The 20,584-nt window shown below is 35.6% G+C and overlaps 1 long non-coding RNA gene across 1 annotated transcript in view; it reads right to left on the reverse strand.

The window, feature by feature from the left end:
* LOC141278211 (uncharacterized) overlaps positions 1-20,584 on the reverse strand; it is a 700,570-nt gene that overhangs the window by 117,533 nt on the left and 562,453 nt on the right. Inside the window, exons 6-7 of the long non-coding RNA XR_012330558.1 lie at positions 18,694-18,775; positions 13,246-13,352 (exon numbers count right to left, since the gene is read on the reverse strand). This is a non-coding gene — a long non-coding RNA (uncharacterized lncRNA). The remainder of the gene's footprint in view (positions 1-13,245; positions 13,353-18,693; positions 18,776-20,584) is intronic.

Genomic DNA, 20,584 nt, shown 5'->3' on the forward strand with positions numbered 1-20,584 from the left:
GATACTTTATAACCTTAATCTAGTCAAGGAAGTGAAACAGTAAAAGTGAAGCTGAGAATAATATCTGATTGATGTCCATTTGGCAGTGTAATATACAATACCTCTTTGATGAGTATGCAGGTACCACTAGATGGTTCCCAATTTCTTATATTCAGGAGACTTATTGAAAAATTAGAATTTACACTTGGTCCACAGTTTTAGAAAATACTTTTAGAAACAGTGCTTTTGCATTCTCTGTAGCTGAATTACTTGATATTTACAGCTATTTTTAATATAAAGAAAATTGATTTTTCCAATTGCTCTTGATGTTTCTGAAATGCTATCCCCACACTACTTTTCTAATATTATTTGTAGCTATGTTCTGTTTTCCTGAACACATTTGAATGTACATGTTTTTCCTCAATGATGTAAATTCATTTGTTATGATAGTAGCTGCATGTATGGGTCACTGGCATGATTTGGTTCATTTATTTCCTTGATCGCTTAGATTTATGTTTGCATTTATTCGGAAAGGGAACACATGATTCCAAAACTGTTACAAGGAGGAATATGTTCAATGTTTAGTTTAGGATACTAATCTTGAGCGAATTCCATTAAATTACTGTCATAATAAATCACTTGCTGCTTTTTGAACCTGATCAGAACTAAACAGTGCAGCTATTGAGCAATTTCAAGTTTCAGACATTTCAGGACATTGGAAATGGTGTACTGCTTTTCTGTTATGTCAGGTGGTATGAAAGTGCATTAACTTCCATAAGATATATTTAATACATGAATAAAGAATATGTTCAAAGCCTCAAATTAGTTTTCATTAGCTCTCAGAAAACTAGGAAGCTTTAAGTCATCTTATTGCTGATCAGACTTTTAGAAAAAAGACCTCTCTCTTAGTTATTACATGTTTTGTTAGCTAGGCACCATTTGATTCTTTTTTTGTAACCTACCAAAACTACATTTATAATAAAACACTCTTAAATGTAAAGTGTCTGTATAGACTCTCTAACACAACAGTACTAATCTGCAAAGACTTCGAAATCACATCTACTCTGTTTTCAGCAATTGAGCTATTACTGACTGACATTACAAGACTCTATATACAAGAGTGTATATAAAGTGAACTATATGCATCCAAAGAACATTTACAAAACTGGAATTTACTTTAGGCTGCAATTAAAACATTCATTATTTAAAAAGTCAGAAATAATACACATAACTTCTGAATCCACCTATCTGCAAAACCTGACATTAATGGCTAGATGGAGAAGTTTGTTTAATTCAATCTCTTGGAAACATAAACATAAAATGCTAGAGGTAGGTTACTTAATATATAAGCCACTACCCTCCACGTGAGTATTTAAATTTAAATCAATTAAAATTAAATAGCATTAAAAATTGAGTTCTTCAGTCACACTGGCCACATTTGAAGTATGCACTAGCCACATATGTCTAGTAGCTGTAATATTGTACAGGAAGGTGATATGAAATATGCAAATGCAGAGCATTTCATCACTGCTAAATGTTTTATTACACAGTGCTGGGCTAGAGCAGCCAGTATTCACTTCTCTATTAGACTGACTCTAATAATGTGTAGACTAATTTTTATTCCGATTTTATCTATATCAGGTGAATATTTGAACAGAGCCATAATCTATGCTTACAAGATAAATACATTTATTTTTATCAATTTAGTAGAAAAAAGCCTTACTACTTTTTTGCATGTTTTTTCCTGGCAAGAACTGAAAATGATATATTAAAATTTCCTACTAATTGTCTTCCTGTTAATTTCCACTTGCGTGTTTAACAGTCTTTCCTTAAATGGTATATCACCAATTTATTCACTGCATAGAGGCTGAAAGCTATAATATCTTCTGATTGACTTGTAACTTTCATTAATTAAAAAAATCATCCTTGCCCTATCTCTCTTTAAAAAAAAATTCCAAAATGAGTATGATGCTATCCTTGGTTGAGAAAAATGATATATAGCCAAAAAAAAAAAATTGGAAAACAATGTTTTATTTTCTTTTATTTCCTGTTGTGTCTTGGTTAGAATCCAGTTTTTAATTCTACTAGAGTATAGGGGGAGAAATGTGTGCTTAATACTCCACATGACTGTGCCAGCTTAATTTCTCCCTGCTTCCACACCTGCGACCAGGGTTTAAATTAAATTGTATGATTCACTATTTCCCAAACATATACTGAGTTTCCTGTCTATCTGCTTTTTATCCTTTCCAGAATTTCTACCTCATTCCACTCCATCTTTAAAATTACTCCAGATTTTAACATTTCTAATATACATTGAGTCACTTTTATTCCTGTAATTCACTTATTTATTCTTCTACCCCATTAACTTCTTGAGAGTGGGAGTTTATAGATTACTGGTCTATATATAAGTATATATTAGATGCTTAGTATATATTAGGCAGATTTAATTAACTTAAATGGTGTTCTTGTCAAAGTCACAATATGGTCTTCACGCTGTTAAATCCAATGGCCAATTTTCAGTTCTCATCTACTTGGACTAGTAATTGGCCTTTGGCCTCTCTCATGCCCTAAATTCTTCAGTCTATTCTCACATAACAACCAGAGCAATCCTTTTAAAATATAAGAAAATTCATCTCCCTCCTCTACTCAGGACTCTCCCATGTTTGCCAGCTCGATCTAAGTAGGAGTCAGAGTCTTTACAATTCCCTCCAAGGTTCAGTATGATAACTCCTTCACCCCCTAACCCTTTGACTGTATCCCCTACTACTCTTCCTCTTGTTCATTTTGCTTCAGACACGTTAGTCTTATCACCGTTCCTTGATCTGTTATGATGCCAATCACGCCCCTATATATTGGCATATCCTAAATACGACTAGCCCCTTCATTTCCTTCAGTGCTGCAACATTGCCTTTGCAGAGAGATCTCATCTAACTACATTAATTATACCATCCCCTCCTGCCCTCCCTGCTTTCCTATTTCTTGTACCTTTTTTTTTTTCCCATAGCATTTTTTACCATCTGACTCATAACGTGTTGATTTGGTTGTTTGTCTCCTCCCACTAAACAGTAAGTTCCATAAAGTAAGTTTGTTCACTATTATAATTACAGGATCCAAAATAATTTAATAAATTCAACAAATTTAACAAATAATCATTGAATGAGCAATTTAAGTAATGAATCAACTTCTGAGAGTGCAATGCATCTTCTTGGGAATAATAACAGTGCTACTTTGGGTGTAAAACATAGAGTAGTCTAATATTTTAGAATATGCTATAAATACACAGCAATGTCATATACCTCTGAGGTGAGTATATCTAGAACACTCACCTATTGTTTATTTGATATCCCTCCTGGGTAAATGCCTTTTCAAAGCTGTGGCAATTGGAAGAAGTACCAAACATCCTTTGGTTTTGGAACATTTCTAAGTTCCAGGGCTGTTCTGAATGCAGTCATTAAATACGGAAATGACAGTAAAGTTTTAAAACTAGATTTCTGTTTTAAGAATAGGTTAGGAGGTTCAGTCACTATGATAATCATTCTGACACATATTAGTTTGCAAGGAAGATAGACTAGAATGGGATATTCTTCTCAAAATACAATATAGTTTTAAAGAAATTCTTGTTGAACTAAATAAGCAAAGACCTTATGCCAACATTAGTGTAAATGCCACTAAATCAAGAATGATAAGTAGAATTTAATCAGCCAGACTCTGTGACTAATGGATTGACCTGGTCAAGGCCTCTAAGGATCCAGACGTGCTTGCCAATCTGCGTTACCTTATCTAAATTTAGGGTGCGGATGTCATAACAACAAAAAGGCATTGTGACTACACTGACCTCGTGTAGCAAGGTGGTTCAGTTATAGTTGCCTCCGAGGATAAAAAATAAAGAAAAGAAAAAACAAGAAACAAATTTTGGATTCCCAGCTAAATGATGATCATGCTGGCAGAAGAATGAACATCTGGCTACTTCTACCAATTCTTCATCAGAAAAGCACTTATGCTTGGGGTATGCACCCGCATTATGAACACATGATTTCTTATCTATGCAAATGTAAAGGGGAAATATAAAACTTTTTCATTAGTAATGAATAAAGCAGTAAGGACAATTTATTTGAGGAAAAATTACATAAAAGTCGTTATGGTTGGGACAACCTCTTTTCAAACCTAAAGGAGAACCAATTTTTTTTTTTTAATTTTCAGTAAATAAGTACTTACTACTGACAAATGTAAAGTTTTACATTTTAAATTAAAAAATACATTGGAGAAATATACAGTTTAAGATGCCCCGATTTTACAGTTAAGTACTAACATTTGTAATTATATATTTAATTTTGCCTTTAACTTTAATATTTTAAATTTTAAAAATTAAAGCCTTCAACTTTGATCAGAACTGTAGTCTCCTAAAAGGGCTCAATGTTCTAACTATGAAAGTAAAGATTAGTGGAGTTTTAAAATGATTGCTTAGAAAAAGGATTTTTCACTGAAGTTAAGGGTAATTTTATAGAATTAAGAGCTATTAATAATATTTATAATAGTAAAATATTAATAGCTAACATTTATTAAGTGCTATATGCCAGCCAGTGTTTTAAATTTTTTCCATGTATTTTCCTCTTTTATTTTCACTAACTCCTCCTCAGGAGTGAATTACTATTTTGATAACCATTTACAGATGAGGAAACTGAGTCTGAAAATTCAAATACTCTGGGCAAGGACACAGAACTAGTAGGTGATGGGGCCAGAATCCTAACCCAGGTACTCTGACCTCAAAGCCCATGTTTTCAGTCCCATAGTGTTAACACAAACTACTAGCTTAGGGAATAAAAGGTTGAAGTACAGAGCTCCAGCAGTAAGTCTGTCTTGATGGTGCCAGGAAAGGCAGTTGTAAATTGCAAAATCCAGGCAATCTTCTGGTCATTTTCTCTCCCCAATGGCAAATAAACAGCTTGACTAGTAGCTTTGACAGAACATATCAGTTGATTTGGCATCAGTAGACAAAGTCATTGTCTAGCTACCATATACTATAGGGAGGTTCTTGGCCAGAGTCCCCGTCAGCATTGTTTCACAACACTGTGAATCACATACTCTCTGAAGAGGTTCAAGCCACAATAGAGTACATTAGACCCAGTCTTCACAGCTCAGCGAATTTAAGGAAAATTTAGAGGACAGTACCATGCCCTCTACATCATCTTATTGCCATTTCAAAAGATTTACTCTTAGGCAATGACCTTAGGTGTTTGGCTACCCAAAGAAATTCTTCAATGTCCTAGGAAAGTAAGTTAGTGGTAATAAAGCTTTTCTAAATCAAGTTCACGTGCATGTTTATTACAAATTAGGTGATGTTAACAAATGTTATAGAACGGTTAGGTGACAAAAAGACTAGATTTACAAAAACTATTATACCTCCCTAACACACACACATTCACACACACACACACACACACACACACACACACACACACACACTACATCAAACATTTTTTAGCCTCTACATTCTCACATCTTTTCTTTTGGATTTAACTATCAGCTCTATGTGAATAACCCTCAAATAATTTCTAATCCTATAAACTTAGTTGGCCTGAGCAACTCAACCTCTTGAAAGGAGACTGCTATGTTGACATCTTTCTAAGGTCCCTTGGGATATAGTTAAATGGAGACGTTTGCTGTTGAATTTTAATAATGATGTTCATAAATGAGGTAAATAGCAGCAACGTGTCCTTGTCTACCTGGATCTCAAAGTTGAGAGACCAGGCTTACTGTCCAGGCTGACCTGATCTAGGAATTGGACTGGTTGAATATATAAATTTGAGTCAAAGATCATTAGATGGCAAGGAAACTAGGCCATGGGGATCCTGAAGAGGCCATGAGAGGAGAAGCTAGGGAAATAACAGTCTAAAGAGAGGAATATAAAGACAGCTGGGATCGTAAGAATGCTAATGAACAATCCTATGTGTTTTATGCCTTAAAGGAAGGAGCATTATATATTGTGTAGCAAATTACCCCGGAATTTAGCAGCTTACAGAATGTATTTACTATCTCATAGTTTCTATGGGTCAGGAGTCAGGGCACAGTGCAGCTGGTTTAATTAAGGTCCTCATGACGATGTGGCAGTCCAGCTGTCAGCACGGGCTACCCTCATCTCAAGGATCACCTGGGGCTGAAGGATCTGATTCCAAACCCACTCTCTTGGGCCTCTCCTGAGGTCAGCCTCACAACATGGCAGCTGGCCTCCCCATGGTGAGATGTCTATAAGGGAAAGGAAGAGAGAGCACACCCAAGGCCTGAGCTGCATATTGTCTCTTTGTAACCTAATCTTAGAAGTGAAGTCCCATCACTTTGTCACATTCTATGCAGTAGAAGCAAGGTCCAGCTGACACTGAGGAAGTAGACTACACAAGGTCTACATGGGGGAGTCACAACCAGGAGAGAATATCAGTTGGGTGCTTCTCTAGATGCTGCCTACCAAAAAGGGCAACAGAAAACCTAGAATAAGTGATACCCAGCCAGAAAAAGTCTAGCTTCATCTAGCTTTTATCTAAATACTTGTCTTTACATTCCAGTGTGCTTTAAAGGCACCTGGGGAGCATGTTAAACCCTTAGCCTTTTAGGTCTCACCACGAGAAATTTCAATTCAAGAGGCCTCAGGTAGGGCTGGGTGCACCCCATATTTTTATCACTCCCCCTCAGAGATTAGAACATAAGTGATGTGCAGACCACAACTCGGGGCACACTGATTTAGGTAAACATTTTTTTCATGTCCTAAGCACTGAAGTGATTATAGTCCCCACTCCCCAAACACACACTTACTGAAATGTTTTTAAAAAGAAAAATACTAGACTTTAAAATATGTATAAACGATTCTAACAAAATTCTATTTTTTTTTCTTACAAAAGCAATTTCAAAAATCTTTTGGAAATGTCACTTGAAAACATTTACTGCCTCAGTTTGGGTGAAGTCCTCTCTCTATTTGTCGCTGCCTGCAGTTAGTCTGAGTTTGCTTACTAGTCATCCCTAGTGAATTAGATTGTCACTTAGTGGGAAAAGTAGTCTGATGTTTCTGGGGATTGAATTCTCATGTTATCCAGTACTAGATGGATGGATTGTTTCAGATTGCCCAAATTCTGTTTCTTCATTTTAAAGGTGTGAGTAATAATATCTACATCAGTATGACTCTGTTGTGAATTCAATGGATTAGCCAATAGAAGTGGACCAATTAGTACAAGTAGGTACCCAATCTGCAGCATCCAACAATAAATCCTGAACTCAATAAATGGTAACTGTTGTCATGATTGCAGCAGATGCCTTGTGGTTACAGATGGTTATATTTCTCTTCTGGTGAATTTTATGTTCCCATTTGGGTATGGCAAGATCATCACTGTTATATTGTTATGTGTTGTTTTGTTTACTTACTGTTTTGTATATACTATTCAGCTTTAAATTTTCCAAAAGCATCCTTTAACCTGAATTTACCTGATTATCAAAGTCGAACTAATTGGTATCTGTTGCATCTCTTCTTTTTATATATAACTCAGCATGTTTTCACTGCCCTTTGATGACATGTCTATTTTTTAACCTTTGTTAGTATGGGGTTTGGAGTTTGGCATATGTGTTTTTGTTGTTCTTTCCTGTTTTTGGAATTACTTTGACACTACTATTTATTGTCATGGCCATACATACAATAATTATTTGGGCAATTCTATGTTTAAATAGCTTCAGAGCTCATCTCCATCCTATTAAACAAAACATTCACTATTCTTGAGCTTTACCTGACTGTAGAATGTATGTATATATATATTTTTTTTTTTCAAGAACATGTTGGTAATGTGTTTTTAATGCTTTCTTCCCCCTAGAAAATGTTGCATTCAGAAAAATAATTTCAGTATAAACTTTACAAATTGTAAAATTTTCTCTTGAAACTTTGTAGTTATTTCTCCAATGTTGTGTCATATTTGTTGCTAAAGAGTAAAACTCTGAATTCATTCTGACTTATTTGTTAGGGAAACCATATTTTTAGCACAGATGCTTGCAAAAAATTTTTTTGATCTTTGTAATTAATTGTTTTGCCAGAATGTGTCTAGACTCATTGACCTCTCTTCAGATATACTTGCATGGTTATAAGCCTTATTTATTTATTTATTTATTTATTTTTTGCGGTACGCGGGCCTCTCACTGTTGTGGCCTCTCCCGTTGCGGAGCACAGGCTCCGGACGCGCAGGCTCAGCGGCCATGGCTCACGGGACTAGCCGCTCCACGGCATGTGGGATCTTCCTGGACCCACGTCCCCTGCATCGGCAGGCGGACTCTCAACCACTGCACCACCAGGGAAGCCCTATAAGCCATTTTAATGTGCTCTTACTGATTCTCTTTCTTTGTTGTAAAGCAGGGGTCATAAACTCCAATAACTCCAGTGTCTAGATAAGTAAACAGTGAAGTGGATCCTAAGAGAAAATGCAGGCCCCACCTAAAGGGAGCAGCTGCCACTCAAACTTAAGAAATAGTTGCCATTTGGAAATGGAGACTACGTATGCCCAGTCTAATTTTTCAAGAGAAGACACGAAATCACACAATCTAAATGTTAGATTAACTTTTTTTTTATGAGTGACATTGTATGGGCCAAATAAAATATATCTGCCAGCCCTATTCGGTTATAGACTATCATTTGACAACACTTAGTTATCAGCAATTAATCTTTCCTTGATTCATCCATTAGGAAATATTAATCAAGTGACTAGGAATCCAGTCATGATCTAGGAACTAGGTATATAGTAGTTGCTCTTGTAGCGAACACTATTGATTTGAATTTTTTCCTCATTGTAGTTTTTCTGAACTTTTTAAGAAAAGTCTTTGATGGGATGCCATTATCTGCACTTCACATTTTCATCTACTTCCGTAGTTATGTGTCTTTTATTTCTATTTTAAATAGAAATCTACATCCTGGATTCATTGTCTGCAATATCAGATCCCTTCCTTACCCACTATGATAAGGAGTTTATTTATACTACAATTTAAATTCTCCTTGAAATTTTTATTTTGCACAATCACTTTTAAAAATTTTTTTGCTTCTGTTGAGTAGAGGCCGTATCATCATGCATTATACTGAAAATCAGTTTAGGATTATATTCCATATCTCTTGTGCTATAATATTTGTTTGCAGGTTCCATGCTGGTTAGCTTGCTTTTGTTTGTTTGTTTTTTTAATTTAAAATTCTTTCTGTTATTTGAATGAGAAATTCTCTCTTGATCCAATGTTTGCCCACAGGGAAGTGGACCTTAGATCTATACTTAGATTTTAGATCTATACTATTATTCTGGTTAAAAGCTTCACTTAGAGTTGAGAAGTAGAACAGGCCTATATGCAAGGTTCCCAGCCTAATGCTCAATTTTCAGTATGAATTCTCTACTGTGGTTGTGATCACTGAGAACAGGATGAGAAATGAAGAGCCATCTGGAGCTCAAATTACTACTAAAGTTCATCCAGGCTCCAATCTGCCCATAGAGCCTCATTTATAGGCTCTATGATCCTATAATCTGTGTGATAAAATGTGCTTCTAGCAGCCTCTGTGCTCCGCCCCTTTCCAACATGCTCAACTTCCTGCCTTGATTAGTTATTCTGAATAGAACAGGAAAAATGAAGGACAAAGAGGAATAATGTCTCCTCAATGCTGCTACAATGCTGGCACACGTTAATCCTCCGTGTATGATCAGTATCCATCAGATCAAATTTTGTTTTTGAGTTTTTTGAGCAGTTCTAAATATTTGTGAGAATTAATATTTAATAACTTCTATTCTTGTTTAAGGTTTTCCCAGTATCAGAGAGAAATTTTACTCATTTTGCAAAAACATAAGAAACATACTCAGTCTTGCCATTATCATATCAATCCACTGAGCTCTGTATATATATATATATGCTACATTGTGGAACTTTAGTGTTTAATTTTTCTATATTGTGATATATTTTATTATTCATCATTCTAGAGACTATTTTATCATTAATCTTCACTACGCATCACTTATCACCACTGATGTTTAAAATAACTAAAATAGGAATATAGAAAACATGATGGAATAGCCCAAAGGGTAATATAATGTTCTTCTCAATTTTCTTACTTGTCAAAAGTTTTATACCCTCTTTCAAGAAGGTATAAAAGAAGACTGAAGATACCCTTTGTATTTTGTTTTTAATTTTTATTGAACACAAATGAGAATTCAGAATTTTTGAATTTCCACCCAAAATACCAAAGGAAGAAAAGTGACAAAGGGAGATGTTTCACAAGTCAAAGAGTATACTCTAGACTTTAATAATGAGAATGAAATTGTTTGTATAAGTGAAATCTGAGATGAATTTTCTTAAAACTTAAGAACTTCTAAGTGGACAATGTCTTTCTAAGAACATAAAGAAAAAATATATTCCCTACTAGTTAGTCATAAAGCAAGTAGGACCTGGACCTAAGCATGCATGTAATATTTCACAGCAAGAACCCAGTTGATCCTATTTTCCTAAAAGTATATGTGACAGTATTCTTTCACCTTTTATCTGTTTGTACACCACAGTTCTCTTGATACAAAAAATGTTGCTATGTTTAGATTATCAACAATTCTAGTTATTTTTATTATCTCTTTATTCTTACTTCTGTAAATTTTTCATAAAATGACAGATAATTATAAAAAAGGTTTATTGGACCCAGATGGTAAATGCAATAACCATATTCCTGGTTTCCTAAAGGCTTAGAAAATATTATATGCTGCTAAGTGTTTATAGTTATAGTGTATATTTGGTGGCTGTGTTTGGTTATGGTTGTCATGATTCTCTTCATCATCAATATAAAATCATTTAAGCCATGAATGGGTCACTGAAAATTTCTTTCAGTTAAAATATACCTTCACTATAATGGCAAGAGGCACTTTGTTCATCTTTACTTAAGGTAGTGATGTGAAATTTCCTCTTTATCTCCAAGCATACATTGGTGGGAAAATAGAGATGGGAAGGTCTACATGGAAAGCTGCTAACTGAAGACATTTTAAATTAGAAGTCTGCGTATTTATTTGTGTTAAAATGTAGGAAAAAAATCAGAGAAAATGAAAGAATTCTAGATACCAAAAAAGACAATGGAAAATAAAACAAAATTGGAAATAAAAAGAAAAATCAATGGAGAAAATGAGAAAGGCAGTTCAGAGAAAAAGAGCTAAAGAATTGGAAGGACCTTTCGAAAGAATGAGATTATCCAATTCAAACATTTTATCACTCAGGCACTCATCTGCCACATATTTACTCAGCATTGCATGTAAATGTGCCAAGAACTATGCTGGGAACACAAAGATAGAATCCTGTCTTCCAAGAGTTTATAATACAGTGGGCACAATCAACAAATAAACAGTCCCCCTGCCCAAAGTTTCACAGTAAGTCTTCTGCTTCCTGCACAACTGCATCTCAACTGACATATTCGGGTGGACTAAAAGTTCTGCTGCCAACATGAATGGAGTAGCCAGATGGGATGAACAGAGAAAAAGTAAAAGTACAATAGAAAGTCAAAAGTGGAAAAGTAGAATTCTACAACTTGTCAGGAAAACAGCATGCTACCACATTTTTCACCCCCTAAAAAACCCCACTAAACATTTTATAGTTCTATTTAGGATAAGTGTGAAATATTACGGGAGACAGAGAAGGAAGGAATTAATCATGCTTGGTAGAGATCTTAGGGGAGTTAATCAGAGTAGGCTTCACACAAAAGGTGACATAAGAATTGTCTTTTTAAAATATAAGATCCCCAGGTGTATAAGAAGGAAAAGGGCATTCTAAAGACAGAAAAGAAATGCACAGGGCTTGGGAGGAAAGAAGGCTGTTGTATTCAGGAAGCATAAAATCACCAGATTTCCCGAAAGCACACAGGATATAAAATTCTGGTGGCAGATAACACTGCCAAGAAACTGGCCACACTAGGCAGTGTCCACACAGGGATCTACACACCGCTCAGAAGGCAGTGTGGAGCTATTTATGCAATAAGTGCCATTACTACTTTCTCTCAATTTTATCATTTATAAAATGGAGGTAAAGTACAATTTAAAATTGATTTTATTATGTTCTGGATTCTGGTTTTGCTGATAACCAAAGGGGTGAGGGTGCAAGCTAGGTAAACTTAACCTGGCCGATGGAAAACAACTTGGTTTCTTCTGGTTAAAACAGACTCTTTCGGGCTTACTTTTTCGGTCAGTTCAAAGCTCAAATTCAAAACCAAGACTGCTTCACCTTCTCAAAGCATCTTTCCTCTCCTTCCTCTTTTTCAAAATGCTTCAGGTACAGATAGAAGAAGAGAGAGCTCATCTCCTCTTAAAGACCCAGAATGAGGGCTCTCTGGTTCTTGTGCAATCCTTATTCGTGGGGATTGATGAAGGCATTGTTTCTCAAATGTCTTGATCTCAGGATCCCTTTCACATTAAAACTATTAAGAAACCCAAACAAACTAGTCAACGTAACAAAAAAGGAAAGAGACTTACAGATATAGAGAACAAGTTAGTGGTTACCAGGGGGGAGAGGGATGGGGAGAAGGGGCAATGTAGGGGTAGGCGATTAAGAGGTAAAAACTATTATGCATAAGATAAGCTACAAGGGTGTATTCTACAACACAGGGAATACAGCCAATATTTTATAATAACTATAAATGGAGTGTAACCTTTAAAAATTGTGATCACTATATTGTACACCTGTAACTTATATAATATTGTATATCAATTATACTTCAATTAAAAAAAAAGAAACCCAAAAAGTTTTTGTTTATCTGGGATGCATTATTTATATGTTTATGTGGGCCATTTCTTTCTATTTACCACGTTAGTAATCAAAACAGAAAAATGTTAAATGCACAATTAATTTTAAAATAACAATAAAAATTCATTATATATTAACACAAATAATATTCTTGTAAAAAATAAAATTTTCAAAAAAATCTGTGGTAAGGATGGCATTTCTTTACATTTTACAAATCTAATGTCTGGCTATCTGACTTAATAGAAGATACTTGGATTTTCATAAATACTTCAGTCAATCTGCTGAGATATGTTTAGTTGAAATATTTGAAGAAAATCCTGCCTCATACACATATTTATTAGAAAAGAAAGGAGTATTCTAATAGCCTTTTCATATAACTGTGGCTATTCTTTGAAACTACAACAAAATCCAACTCAATGAGTGAAAGCATCTTAAAAGTAAGTAGTACCTAAGTAATCTGAAACCACATCAATGAATTATTTGTGCTCTTTTTATACTCAGGTTTACCTCGCAATTTGAATAGCTCTTCCACTCATGCATGATTTTGTAACATCTCTTGGAAAATACTGGTTGAATAGTTATGCGGATCTTCCATATGGTTGACACATTTCATTCTACAAAGTCCCAAAACATTTATTAATATCACCACTGATCTCATGAGAAATGTCTATCAAGCTTAAGGTAACAAAAGTTTTTCAAATGTATTAGTTTTCTATTGTTGCCATAATAAATTACCACTAGTTTATGACCTCACAGTTTTGTTGTTCAGAAGTCCACTTGGACTTAGCTGGTTCTTAGCTCTGGGTCTCACAAGCGTAAAATCAAGGCACTGGCAAGCCTGGTCTTTTATCTGGAGGCTCTGGGGGAGCATCTGCTGCCAGGGTCATTCAGGTCAAGATGTTGGCAGAACTTAGTTCCCTGTGCTTATAGGCTATGATCTCTGGTTCCTTATAGTCCTGTCAGCCAGGAAGGAGCTTTCTGCATTGCCAGCCATGCTGCTCTTTCCATCTTCAAACATGAAATGGCATGTTACATACTCATACTCTGAATCTCTCTGACCTCCTCTTCTGCCACATTTCTTTTGCATCTTTGTAGAAAAATTTCCCTGCTTGAAAGGCTTGTGTAATTAGATTGATCCCACCAGGAAGATCCAGGATAATCTCCCTATATTAAGGCCAATAACTTTAATTATACTTTCAAAGTCCCTTTTGTCATGTAAAACAAAATATTCATGGAGTTTAGGTTTGGTGCCACCATCTGGATTTATGTTAACGCACCAGCAGTTTTGACCTTTATTGCTTCTGCACCATGATGCAAACATCAAAATATATCTTAGAATTATATAAAAATAGTCTGACCTTGTAGATTGCCTAAAAGGATCTCAGGGATTCCCAGTTCTGCAGACCATATTTTGATAACTGCTGAGCTCCAAAACCCACATTTTTTTTTGAGAAACCATATGTTTAGCTGTGGTAAAAATTAACCGTGAAATCTAAGTGGCTTCATATATGAAAGGCTACTTCTCACTCATAACAAATCCACTCCTGGGTTGGGAGATTCACCTGGAGAGCTCTTCTCCATGTAGTGATGAAGTGTTCTTTGCCTGTCTTGCAATTATCTACTGTGTTGTTGTACTGTCTCTCATGGCTCTGTGACTAACTGGGGTCTGTTGGAGGGTTATCACTTGAGGTTTCTCATACAGAAGCAATCTGAAATCAGCTGAAGTTACAGATATCTCTAAGGTATCAGTTGGGTTAGGCATCTAACCTGGCTCTCTCATATCACTGGGTGTGACTGGCAGCTCAGCTGAGGCTGTTGACCTGAATGCCTGCATGAAGCTTCCTCCTGTAGTTTGGGCTTCTCAAAACAATGAGTTTGGAGATGCCCAGAGGGTGTGTCCCAAGAGCAAGTGTTTCAAGAGACAGGAAGAAAAATGTGCCTTCCCCTGAAGGCCTAGGTATGAAAACTGGCACAATGTTATTTCCATCACATTATGTTGGTCAGAGCATTCACAGAACCTGACCTGATCCAAGGGGATGGTGGTATAATCCCCACTGTATGATGGGAGGAGTATCAGAAAATTTTGGCCATTTGTATTCCATTACTGCTTGACTGAATCTTGAGAAGTAGTAATGTCCACCACACTGTTCTACTGATACTCACTGGGAGACAGTCACTCTGGTCTTGTCCCTGGATACTCTGCTGCTAAATTTGTCTATCCGGTCATCAAAATTGTATATGCTTTTGAAGTTTGTAGTCCCTTATAGATTCCACTATTATGAAGCTTTGAAACAGCCTTGTCTTAAACACCAGGCTTCTTCTTACCCACCAGTCCTTTCAGTACCGTAGCTTCTTGCTTCCAGGGCATTACGATACTTGTAACTCTCCTACAAGCCATCAGCAACTAAGTATGTCAGAAGAGATACTCAGGCCATGTCGACCACCACCTTCTACCAAAGTTGCTCTACAACATTTAAAAAATTTGGGATAAGGTATCTCTTTAATGAGCTATAATTTTCTTGGTCTATACATTGGGAGAACATAACAACTCCCTGTCTTCTGGAATCTTCCCCTCCAAACCTTACTAGATATTTGTTACCCCTACCCTTGTGATTTGACTTGGGAGTTCGAAAAAAATGCAAGAGCACTAATGTCCAACCATTTGCATTTCTCCCACTTTCTTTTACTTTGGCTTCACCTCTCAGCTCCAGAAGGTCTTTCTACGTCTCTATCTTGTCTTTTAGGAATATCCCTTAAATCCATTCTTCTGTGCTATAGGTAATAGTAAAAATAATCCAGTTTCCCCAGAACTAGTTCTTGATAGATGAAATGAAATTAGAAGGGGAAAAAATGCTTTTCTGTCTCAACTAAATCTGGGTTGCAAGGATATTTTCTCACTATGATAAAACTCAGCATTGCCCTATTTGTTGTAGTTGGCAAACTACAGTATGCAAGCCAAATCCAGTCCCTGGGCCAAACTGAGTCTGTTTTTGAATGGTCCATGAGCTAAGAATAGATTTTACATTTACAAGATGTTGCTAAAGCTATTATATATAGGACAGATAAACAAGGTCCTACTGTATAGCACAGGGAATTATATTCAATATCCTGTGATAAACCATAATGGAAAATAATATGAAAAATAATATATATGTATAACTCAATCACTTTGCTGTATAGCAGAAATTAACACAACAGTGTAAATCAACTATACTTCCATAAAATTTTAAAAATAAATAAATAAAAGACGTTGCTAAAAAAATGATCAAAGAAACCAAAAGCCAAAGAAGAATATGAGACAAAGATGATATCTGGCTCAAAAAGCTTAATGGGTCTTCTACAGATAAAGTTTGCCAATCCCTGTTCTATATGGCATCTTCTATCCTCCAGAAGTGATGAATGAATTGGTTTAAATGCTTGGAAAAGCACAGTGAAGCTTGGTAAATCAGTTTAACATTTTTAAAAAATCCCCATTTCAAGTATAAGATCTATTTCAATATCTGACACATATTGTCTTCAATAAATGTTAATTTCCTTTCTAGCCTTCTTCTTTTCAATGAGGATTACGAGAAAGAATAAAAGTATGCAATTTAACTCTCCAAAAAGATTAAAGCATTGATGTTTTAGATGCTTAAAAGGCATTTGTAACCTAACCTGCTTAAAAGGCATTTGTAACCTAAAGACATTTGTAAGCCATATAACCTAACATATTCACAGGATGCAGAACAAGTATATAAACATCTCTGAGGGCCATTATTCTCCCTACTACACCACTCCACTTCAAATGCATCCCATCCTTTAGTCATTCCATCTCAAAACCTGGGAGCCACTTTTGTTTCAATTCTACTTTAATCAGCTGCTAATGATAAGGCTTCTTTCACTCATTTATTCATCATTTAACAAGTACATATAGAGTGATGTCAGGTTCAAAGGATTATTTGTGATTTTATAAAAGGAATAAGTTATAATGTTTGTCTTCAAGGATGTTGTCCTTCCTTTATGTTCATGTTTGAACTAAAATAACATTTTGTTCTTCCTGTTTGCTCCTTTATCACCTTTTCTTTTTAATTTTGCATATATCTATCAGCTATATTTATCTGAATGTTCAGCCCAGTATCGTTTTCATGTACTTGCCCCTTTACTTCAATATCTACAGTGTTCTCTACCAAGGGTTTATGCCACACGTGCCCACTGTTCAAAAGCTGTCTGATCTGAGATAGACCTTATAGCTTTTTCCATCTTCCCTGATGCTCATTCTTCTCCCAGATGTGTATATGAAGCCCACTATATCTTCTTTCTCTTACCTTTTCTTGTATCCAGATACCTCTCCCAGAAACGTCCTCCTGATTTCCAAGTGACCAACAGAGGTAGAAAAACTGATTCATAGTGCTGCTTCCCTGTTCAGAGTCTGTACAGAGGCTTCTCGTAACCTATCAAACTTTTCCAACACCCAATCCCCAAAGCCCAAGCCCATATTCTATTATCAGGACCTTCTTTGCCTATGAATTGTCTCCATGACTCCTATGGAGTCACCTTCTATTGCAGGTAATCCATCTCTACACCTTCCGATCATATCATGCTCATCCAACACTGAAGCCTTTTGTTCTTGCTCCTATTCCTGCCTGGAGTAGCTTCTGACTTCTCTGCCCTGTCACAACCATCTTTGTAGTCTTTGTATCTCATGCCCAGGGTTTTTCTGCAAACCCTCCATCAATATTTTCTGCCCAATAATTATGTAGTTTTCACTGTTTCAGCTTCCATTCCATAGAATTTATTGTCATTATCACCAGCATATTACAAGACACCAACCAGTTAGAAAACTAGCCGTAAGTTTCAAAACAGCTGGTCAGTGGTTAAGAACAGGGACGAAAAGGAAGATGTTCGGCATTAAGCATATACAACAAATACACATCACAACTCAAGTCTCAGAAAGTAAGCAAAAATTAGAATCAATAAACATGTTGGTTTGATAGTTTTGATAACTAACACTACTCTCTATTATGTAGTCCTCTAATCATTAAGCATATATAACCTTAAGCATACCAACCATATATTTGGTTTTTCCAAAGTAATTCATGCCTTTTACACATATATTAAATTTGAAATTTTATACAAGTTGGGCACGTACTAATTGCCAATCATATATTTAATTTAATTGAATAGAATTGAACATTTTATTGATAGTTTTATAACTGTAGTATCTCATGGTAGAACAACAATTTTCTAAAATAATGCAAAATTCATACTTGAGCCAAATCACAGACAAGCCACATTTGTGTCCAAAAACAATTTTTACTGATGAGGCAACTCCCAGCCAAAGCCAATTTACATCCCAAAGTACTTTTTATTGATGAGACATATAAAAACTACAACAAGAAATTTGCCACCTTAGGAGAACAAAACAAGGCACTAATAAATACTGAAGAAACAAATTGAATTAACGAAGCCAATGCCTACTTTAATAAACTGACAAGCAAGACAGGCAGAAAAAAGTATCAACTCCAACAGGCAGAAAAAAGTATCAACTAAATTAAAGTGTACAGAACAAGTGGGCCATTCTCTCTTCTTTATGGTTCTGTGGCCCAGTTCCACCCAATGACATCATGCTTAATTTCTTGAAAAAGTCAATCAGCATCATATTTGCTTAATTCTCAGAATCAAATGATTGGACAACACTTCTAATTCTGACATCTTAGACCACTGATGACCTTTCTGAATCCTGCTCTTAAAGGAAAGTCATAAATACATTCACCTAAAAGAGGAACATATGGGGCAACAAGACGTTCTCTGGGGGACCGCTCCTTGTGGCTGTCCTTTTACTTCTCCCAAGTATCAACAATGGTATCATTTCAAAAGCACTTGAGGGCTTGGTCTAGAATAATGCAATCTCTCTACAGAAAAACATTCTTACATCCGAACATGAGCAGAATAAAAAAAAAAAAAATGTCACAGTACCTCATGCTGTGCAGGGTTGCTGAGTCATTGTGGAGGTAATGGCACCTTGGTGTAAGCAACAACAGGTTCCTCAGCCTGAGATCTAAAACAAAACAAAACGGACAGGTCAAAGGAAGTTGTTGTACACGTAATCACTCTTCTGGTGTTTAGAGAGTGCCTATGGGGCACACAGGTGAGAGGCATCAGCAGACACACCAGTTTTCAAAGGATGAGACTTCTCTAATTCCCCACAGCATAAAAAATTACTGTACATACACATGAATCCTGTGCCAGACAATTAAAACAGGAACTCATATGTATTGTATAAACATCATTATCTTATAGAACTACATTGTATATCATAAATCACAGTATTTAAGATGTACTAAAATAAAATGCAAAGAATGACAAGATGTTTCCATTGTAAATGACATTTTAAAACTTATATAACTTGGAACATATCCTACGTTGACAAATCACAAGCTCCTTTGGAAATACTTTTATATTCTGCATATTATGGAGCATTTCATTTGGAGATGCCAAATTTTCATAACTGGTAGCCACATCGTTGTGCAGACATTTTCTCTATAGCACCTTCGCAGAACTCTTCTTTAATTCCTTCCCAAAATAAGAACCCTCAAAACTCAAAAGAACAGAGAGAGAGAAAAAAATTGAAGGAAGGAAGAGGGTCTTTGAGGATAAGTATTTTAAATTGGTTGCTTTATTTATATGCGATAATTATTTTAACACATGACAAACATAATCAACCAGACTACCTTGAAATTTTCTATTTATGTAAAGCACTATGCTTATGTGAGTAGTTTCTAATATTTCCTATTCAAGCCTCCTACTTATCCCTAACAAAAAATCAAACATCAATAGAGAATGTGAGGCTTGACACTGATTACCAGAAAATGTAGGAAAGAGGAAATTATTATCTAGGAATCACCTCAAAAAAATCCTGTATTGTGCATTAAGTTAACTCCAAAAGTGCATTAAGTGAAATCCCTCCACTATGTGAGAACCATGATAGCTTGGAAGTGATTACCCACTTAACCTGAGATCACCCAAAATGATTCTGGCACCACATAAGAACAATGATGCTAAGATTTCCACTTTGGTAGGTTTTTTTTTTTTTTAAATTAATTTGTACTGGAGTATATTTGCTTTACAATGTTGTGTTAGTTTCTGCTGTACAGAAAAGTGAATCAGCTATATGTATACATATATTGCCTCTTTTTTTGATTTCCTTCCCATTTAAGTCACCAGAGAGCACTGAGCAGAATTCCCTGTGCTATACAGTAGGTTCTCATTAGTTATCTATTTTATACATAGTAGTGTATATATGTCAATCCCACTCTCCCACTTCATCCCAGCTCCCCTTCCACCCTGGTATCCATACTTCCCTTCTCTACGTCTGTGTCTCTATTCTGTTTTGCAAATAAGTTCACCTGTATCATTCTTCTAGTTTTTTTGCTAAGATAAATTATCTTTCTTCCCTAGTTCGAGCCAAGAGTCCACAGAGCCATATTTGCTTGCCCCCACCTATGTGAATTATGGTAAAATCAAAGATGAGTATGAAAAAGGGAATCTAAGAGGTTAAAGAGTAGTGACACATTAATCTAAAGTATAAAATATTAGCTAGAAGGCTTGCCTGGCTGTCTCTAACTCCCCTGAAGTTAAAGAGGAGGAATGAAGATCGTTTTAGTGGTTACACTTCAAAGACAACTTGGATAGCTGACCTTAAAATGTTGGTGAACTCTGTTTCATTCTTTGCTTTCTACTTGTTACTATTAGTGAAAACCCTTAAAAAGGATACAGACAATAAACTCAAAACTGTATTAATTCCTATTTAGTTACTGTATGGGAAGGAGAAGATTCTATATTATTTGACTTTAGACTGCAAGAGAAA

The sequence above is a fragment of the Tursiops truncatus genome, chromosome 3 (assembly GCF_011762595.2).
Source record: "Tursiops truncatus isolate mTurTru1 chromosome 3, mTurTru1.mat.Y, whole genome shotgun sequence".
In the NCBI taxonomy this organism is placed as follows: Eukaryota; Metazoa; Chordata; class Mammalia; order Artiodactyla; family Delphinidae; genus Tursiops; species Tursiops truncatus.